This window comes from Aethalodelphis obliquidens, unplaced genomic scaffold (genome assembly GCF_003676395.1).
Source record: "Aethalodelphis obliquidens isolate GAN/ISIS:26980383/991018 unplaced genomic scaffold, ASM367639v1 scaffold24, whole genome shotgun sequence".
NCBI classification, from domain to species: Eukaryota; Metazoa; Chordata; class Mammalia; order Artiodactyla; family Delphinidae; genus Aethalodelphis; species Aethalodelphis obliquidens.
In genome coordinates, this window is record NW_020837968.1 from 5364895 (window position 1) to 5372667 (window position 7773).

Consider the following 7773-nt stretch of genomic DNA (forward strand, 5'->3'; position numbering starts at 1 on the left):
TTTGTAAGTTATGAGAAATATAGTTCCCTCTTAACAAATTTGCCACTATGCAAAGCACCCCACTGAACCTAATGTGATCCGCTGAGAAGAAGGTAACATAGGTGGAGTGCGCACATTTCAACAGGCCCCTGAACAAACTTTCTTCTCAAGTTGCTCTAGTTGAGCACAGTTTTGTTTTGTTTTTTTTGATTTTGACGCATTGTCTTATTTTATTCAAATAGCAGTCTGCTCACACATGGTCCAAGAACACCCAAATAACAAAGATTGGTCTTCAAACATTATAGCCAATGATGCCACGCTTGTCTATGATCTCGCCAATATAAAACCACATCCACACCTCAGTGGCCACCAAACCATTCAGTAAAGCTTCCTTAACTGTAAGCTGTTTGAAGCTACCAGTTTGAGCACTATTGATAATTTTTTTCAAGATCTGAATAGTTGTAGGGATCTCAGCAGGGATTGGAGGAACCAGCTCAACCTTGGCACAGTGCCAAAATGTGGCCAATCGAGGCTTCGAGTGAGTCACAGCAGCGCTGACCAGCGCCGGGGCCTTCTCCGCGAGGTTACGGGCAAACTGGGCCATGGTTCTAGGACGGAAAGCCCGTCGCACCGACTGGCCGGCTGAATGACACCTCTCCTTTCTTACTGTTGATAGATATGCCCACAAGCAATTTTGCAATATTTTAAAAAAATAATCTAAGAGACTTCCCTGGTGGCGCAGTGGTTAAGAATCCGCCTGCCAATGCAGGGGACACGGGTTCGAACCCTGGTCGGGGAAGATCCCACATGCTGCGGAGCAACTAAGCCCATGCACCAAAACTACTGAGCCCGCGTGCCACAACTATGGAAGCCCACGCACCTAGAGCCTGTGCTCCGCAGCAAGAGAAGCCACCGCAATGAGTAGCCCATGCACCTCAATGAAGAGTAGCCCCAGCTTGCCCCAGTCGAGTAGCCCCAACTAGAGGAAGCCCGCATGCAGCAATGAAGACCCAACACAGCCAAAAATAAATAAATAAATAAAATAATAATCTCTGAGTTTAACCTTGGAATTCCTGAGAATAATGAGAGTCATTGAAAATAGATCACAAATTAGTGCTGAAATGTAAAGATTCTGAGCTTGTTATTTAGTTTCAAGGTGTCTTAAACTTTATGTAAATGAAAGAAGAATCATTGTCCGATATATCAACACATATTTTTGGTCTCTTACTCTGTGCCCAGTACGCAAAAAAGGGTACAAAAACAGAAGGCATGACATTTGTCTTAAAATTACTTACATGGTTTACAAGGAGACAGAATAGACACAAATGGGAGATTCAGATGATGATAAATAGGTTACCATTAAAAGCTAATATGTATGTTACAGATATCAATGTAATAAAAATTTCAAAAAGAAATTTTTGTTAAGGACACATTAGAACACTTCTTGCAAGAGGGATAGAACTGGGTTTTGATGATCAGATAAGATTTGGAGATGTGAAAAGGATTCAGGCACACATTACTTGGGTGATATGAAGAATTAATGATTTGAACAACCAAATGGTGAATTTAGTTCTTTTCTCCTTAAGAGTCTGAAATCTGTAAAACAGAGCATAAATAAAGATGTGAAGGATAGGTTTTTTTTTTTTTTTTTTTTTGAGAGGATGACTGAGATCATACATGACTTACTATAAGTCCTGGGAAACTTAAATGGAAGTTAAGTGGTCATGAACACTGCTGAAAATTCCTAAACAAATTTTCTTTTTAAATCCTTTTTATAAGCCTGCATACACAAACTCAAATTACAGTCTGTGGGCAGATAATTGAAGCTCTTGGTTCCTTTTATTGAGGATAAGTTCACTCATTTTCTATAGCATCACAATAGTTTCAGTATTGCTTAATCATACTAAGCTTTAGCATTTAAAGCACTTTACATAATATAATTTTACTACGGCACAAATTAATGTTTCAAAGTCTTCTCCAACAAGTGTATAAAATATATGAGGATACAGTACCATTTAGGAAGAGCAGCAGTAATGTGACTATCAAGACTCATTTCTTTTAGTATTCTGGTTCTCCCCAAATAACGTCTACTGGCTCTCTGAATTACCTTCGTTGTTTCCCTTTGTTGTTTTGACTAGCAAACTATAACAAATTTTCTTCTATTCAAACACAAACACTTCTTTCTAATTTCTGTGCTGAGCTTTCCAGTTTTTTTAATATTTCCCTTCTTTGGGGTTTTCATAAACAATATATTATGCTAATGATATTAATGATCTGTTCTCTCTTCTGCTTTTCAGATCTGTGACAGGCTAGTTAATCTTCAGTGGAATATGCAAATAGAATTTCTGAATTTGGCCTGCAGATACCTTTGAGACGTAAGTGTAAAAGTTAACTTCACTAACAAAATCAGTGCCTGCAGAAGCTTTCCTATTTCGTGGTTAGTATATTGAATGTATTATCAGTTACATTTAAGAAACATTATTTAATTCAGACATTGATTGATTGATTGTGCTTTAAATGTTTACCTTGAGTCTGAGTCTCTAAAAAGACACAGTATTTCCAAAGACTTCTCAAAATACTTTCAATAGTGATACAAGTAAATCTATGAGTTTTGCATTTTTACTGCCAGATGCTGAGAAAAGTGAGGAAGACTTCATGAGAGAAAAGCAATGTTGGATTAATATTTGTTCTTTCTTTGCCTAACTTTCAAGGAAAAGGGTCCTTTTTAGGATCTTAGTTGCAGTCATTCAAATTATTAGTAATGCAACCTTTTTGCAAATCAAAATATATTTATTAACGTATTTGCTCCCATGGTGACTAAAAAGAAAGGAAAAAGCATTCTGTGCAATATTAATTGTAATGTTGTTTGAAGTTTAAAATTCTCAGACTATTTTAAAACTTAATTTCACAGATAATAAGCACTTAAATAGTGGTTCCTCGTGTCACTGAAATGCAATTCCACGCGAAACTTAAATCTTTCTTTGACTCTCCAGAGATAGAATTGGGTATGGCATAAAGCTTTGATGACACAATAGCAATTGTAGCTTGCAAAACCATTTTAATTGACTGTGTACCTGGTTATAGGTTGGATTCGCTGGGCAACAAATTTTGAGATGGAGATTAGCATGCAGGATGTTTGCTAAGGAGTGCTTTTGGGATCCACCCTGTGTAAGGGAGAAAAGAAAGCAGAGGTTCAGCTGTGAAGTCATCCTAATAAAGACCTCCACTGACCTCCACAGGGGCCATGGACCTGGGATTCAAAACTATCTCAAGTTAAGGTGAGGGATCCAGGCCTTTTCTTCTCATGTTGATAGTAATTAGAGGTAGAGTGCCTCTGGATGGATGTGTAACCTTAGAGAGGCAGGTATTTTTATCTGAGGCAGTCCCCAAGGAGGCCGGACATGGAGAGCTGTTTTCTGGCAAGACTCCCAGCAAATACAGGAATATTTCCATCGTTCTGAAGATCATATTCTCCATCACAGTTCTCCTTATAGATTCTCTGCTGGGAGCAGCTCTTTCAAGATTCTAGTGGGTGTCTCTTCCTGGGGAAAATTAGCAACGGAAGGTAGATAGGACACATTGCAGCCCCCATCACTGTAATGATCCCTTCTCCCCTATCCATTCTAGACACCCCCCTCACCTTTAGCAAAGACCCCTGCTGGTCACAGTGGTTTACTTGTTTGTCATGACACAGACTCTTCTCCTTGAGGGATCTGACACCCTGTTGTCAGACCGAGCAGGGAGAGAAGTCCTGGGATGAGAAACACCTGGGTGACTGGTGCTGGCGGCCCCTCTTCCAAGACTCCTCCATAAGAAGTCTGGCTCACACCACCTATCAAGCAAACCCCAATCCTTGTGGATGCCTCATCCCCCCAGGCTTCCTCCCAGCCCCGGGTCACAGTGCAGAGATACCTCTCCCCTGGGAGCCCAGCTAGGTACAGGGGGACGTGCTCTGACTGAAAGGCTGTGCAGGGGAGAGACTTCCCTAAGCCAGAAGAGGTGGGGGTGAGCTGCACCTGCGTGGGCCACAGATCCAGAGCCTTCCAGTGTGCCAGTGTCCCGGGTTAGGGTTAGGGTTGGGGTTGGGGTTAGCCCACCCCAATGTGGGCTTCTGGTGTGGAACCCTGTGGCCCCAATCAGATGTCTGCCAAGGTCCAAGGCCACAGCACAGCAACCCAAATGTGACACTGCATGTCCTCGGGACCAGTAGTTCCTCCCGGCAGCTGCAAATTTGTCCCAGGAGATTGTCTCTACCTGTTCCTCAAGTCTTTCCCCTGAAGAACAGCCTCGGGGCATTCTTCTCCCTATCTGACCAGACCAGATGCCCACAGCCTGTGATGGGGGAGCTGGTCCTTTCCCCTGGGTCCCTCCAGCAGGAATTAGTCTCCTCTTTTGAACACCATGAGGACGCTGAGAGCAGGGACACAGTCTGAGTGGGTGGAGTGTGGGGATTCCTGGGAATGTGAGGAGGGTGCAGCTAAAGCCTGCAGGGCTATAGGCACAGAGAACACAGATTCCCCAAATGGCTCACTGGGATTGATGATAAATTGGGCCACTCCTATTTCCACTTCCTGGGTCCCTGGCACATGTGGTCCACCTACTGGGGACATAACAGCATGTAAAGACCTTCTGTTTAAAGTGCATAGTGTGCCCTGGAGGATGGTGTGTCATCCTTGTAAAGTATTACCTCTAAGCTGGTGCTTCAGCGCTACCTTTAATGGGCTGTTCCAGTGCTTTATCAGGCTGATAGCTTCTGGGTGCTGTGGTTTGTGACGTGAGCAGTGGATTCCATGCTCATAGACCCACTCTCACACGTCCTTTGCTATAAGACAAGCCCTTTTGGGTCTGATGCAATATTATGAGGGAAACTGTCAATGAATCAAGCACTCTCTAAGCCCTCAGATAGTGGTTTTGGGTGAAGCTGTGGGCAGGAAAGATAAACCCATACCTGGACTATGTATTTATTTCTGTTAAAATAAACAGCTAGCCCTTCATTGAAAGAGGTCCAGTGTAGTCAGTTTGCCACCAAATGGCCAATTAGTCTTCTCAAAAGATGGTGCATATTGGGGGGCCCGTTTGTTATCAGTGTGTACCTCTAGAGCAGCAGAAGCTAGATCAGCCTCGGTAAGTGGGCACCCATGCTGTTGAGCTCATGTCTAGCAGCTCCCATCTTTGTCACCATGGCTACTTGGTTCATGCACACATGATGCCAGCGACCGGGTGACTAACACTAGAGGCCGGCTGACATCAACCGCCCAAGGAATTTTGTCCACCTGGGTTGTTGAGTGCCTTTGCCCTGGGCATGCCTTAATTTCTTTTTCACTTATTTCTGATCTGATCTTTATGATTTCTTTCCTTCTGCTAACTTTCGGGTTTTTTGTTCTTCTTTCTCTAATTGCTTTAGGTGTAAGGTTAGGTTTTTTATTTGAGATGTTTCTTGTTTCTTGAAGTAGGATTGTATTGCTATAAAATTCCCTCTTAGAACTGCTTTTGCTGCATCCCATAGGTTTTGGGTCAGCGTGTCTTCATTGTCATTTGTTTCTAGGTATTTTTTGATTTCCTCTGATTTCTTCAGTGATCTCTTGGTTATTTAGTAGTGTATTGTTTAGCCTCCATGTATTTGTATTTTTTACAGATATTTTTCCTGTAATGGATATCTAGTCTCATAGCGTAGTGGTCGGAAAAGATACTTAATACAATGTCAATTTTCTTAATTTTACTAAGTCTTGATTTGTGACCCAAGATATGCTCTATCCTGGAGAATGTTCCATGAACACTTGAGAAGAAGTGTATTCTGTTGTTTTTGGATGGAATGTCCTATAAATATCCATTAAGTCCGTCTTCTTTAATGTATCATTTAAAGCTTGTGTCTCCTTATTTGTTTTCATTTTGGATGATCTGTCCATTGGTGAAAGTGGGGTGTTAAAGTCCCCTACTATGACTGTGTTACTGTCTATTTTCCCTTTTATGGCTGTTAGCATTTGCCTTATATATTGAGGTGCTCCTATGTTGGGTGCATAAATATTTACAATTGTTATATCTTCTTCTTAGGTTGATCCTTTGATCATATGTAGTGTCCTTTGTCTCTTGTAATAGTCTTTATTTTAAAGTCTATTTTGTCTGATATGAGAATTGCTACTCCAGTTTTCTTTTGATTTCCATTTGCATGGAATATCTTTTTCCATCCCCTCACTTTCAGTCTGTATGTGCCCCTAGGTCTGAAGTGGGTCTCTTGTAGACAGCATATATATGGGTCTCATTTTTGTATCCATTCAGCCAGTCTATGTCTTTTGGTTGGAGCATTTAATCCATTTACATTTAAGGTAGTTATCGATATGTATGTTCCTATTACCATTTTCCTAATTGTTTTGGGTTTGTTATTGTAGGTCTTTTCCCTCTCTTGTGTTTCCTGCCTAGAGAAGTTCCTTTAGCATTTTTTGTAAAGCTGGTTTGGTGGTGCTGAATTCTCTTAACTTTTGCTTGTCTGTAAAGGTTTTAATTTCTCTGTTGAATCTGAATGAGATCCTTCCTGGGTAGAGTAATCTTGGCTGTAGGTATTTTCCTCTCATCACTTTAAATATGTCCTGCCACTCCCTTCTGGCTTGCAGAGTTTCTGCTGAAAGATCAGCTGTTAACCTTATGGGGATTCCCTTGTATGTTATTTGTTTTTTTTTTCCCTTGCTGCTTTTAATGTTTTTTCTTTGCATTTAATTTTTGATAGTTTGATTAATATGTGTCTTGGCATGTTTCTCCTTGGATTTATCCTTTATTGGACTCTCTGCCCTTCCCGGACTTGACTATTTCCTTTCCCATATTAGGGAAGTTTTCAACTATAATCTCTTCAAATATTTTCTCAGTCCCTTTCTTTTTCTCTTCTTCTTCTGGGACCCCTATAATTCGAACGTTGGTGCGTTTAATGTCCCAGTGTCTCTGAGACTGTCCTCAATTCTTTTCATTCTTTTTTCTTTATCCTGCTCTGTGGTAGTTATTTCCACTATTTTATCTTCCAGGTCATTTATCCATTCTTCTGCCTCAGTTATTCTGTTATTGATTCCTTCTAGAGAATTTTAAGTTTAATTTATTGTGTTGTTCATCATTGTTTGTTTGCTCCTTAGTTCTTCTACGTCCTTGTTAAATGTTTCTTATATTTTCTCCATTGTTTTTTCAAGATTTTGGATCATCTTTACTATCATTACTCTGAATTCTTTTTCAGGTAGACTGCCGATGTCCTCTTCATTTGTTTGTTCTGGTGGGTTTTTACCTTGCTCATTCATTTGCTGTGTGTTTCTCTGTCTTCTCTTTTTGCTTAACTTACTGTGTTTGGGGTCTCCTTTTCGCAGGTTGTAGGTTTGTAGTTCCTGTTGTTTTTGGTGTCTGCCTCTAGTGGGGAGTTGGTTCATTGGCTGGTGTAGGCTTCCTGGTGGAGGGGACTGGTGCCTGTGTTCTGGTGGATGAGGCTGGATCTTGTCTTTGTGGTGGGCAGGACCATGTCCAGTGGTGTGTTTTGGCGCGTCTGTGACCTTAGTATGATTTTAGGCAGCCTCTCTGCTAATGGATGAGGTTGTGTTCCTGTCTTGCTAGTTGTTTGGCATAGGGTGTCCAACACTGTAGCTTGCTCGTTTTTGAGTGGAGCTGGGTCTTAACATTGAGATGGAGATCTCTGGGAGATTTTCGCTGTTTGATATTACATGGAGCTGGGAGGTCTCTAGTGGACCAGTGTCCAGAACTCGGCTTTCCCACCTCAGAGGCACAGGCCTGATACCCAGCTGGAGTTTGAAGACCCTGTCAGCCACT

The 7773-nt window shown here is 41.5% G+C and overlaps 1 pseudogene; it reads right to left on the bottom strand.

Annotated features, from left to right (window-relative positions):
• Window positions 1-262: 262 nt before the first annotated feature.
• Window positions 263-627, bottom strand: LOC113628507 (ATP synthase subunit g, mitochondrial pseudogene; annotated as a pseudogene).
• Between the last annotated feature and the right edge of the window lie 7146 nt (window positions 628-7773).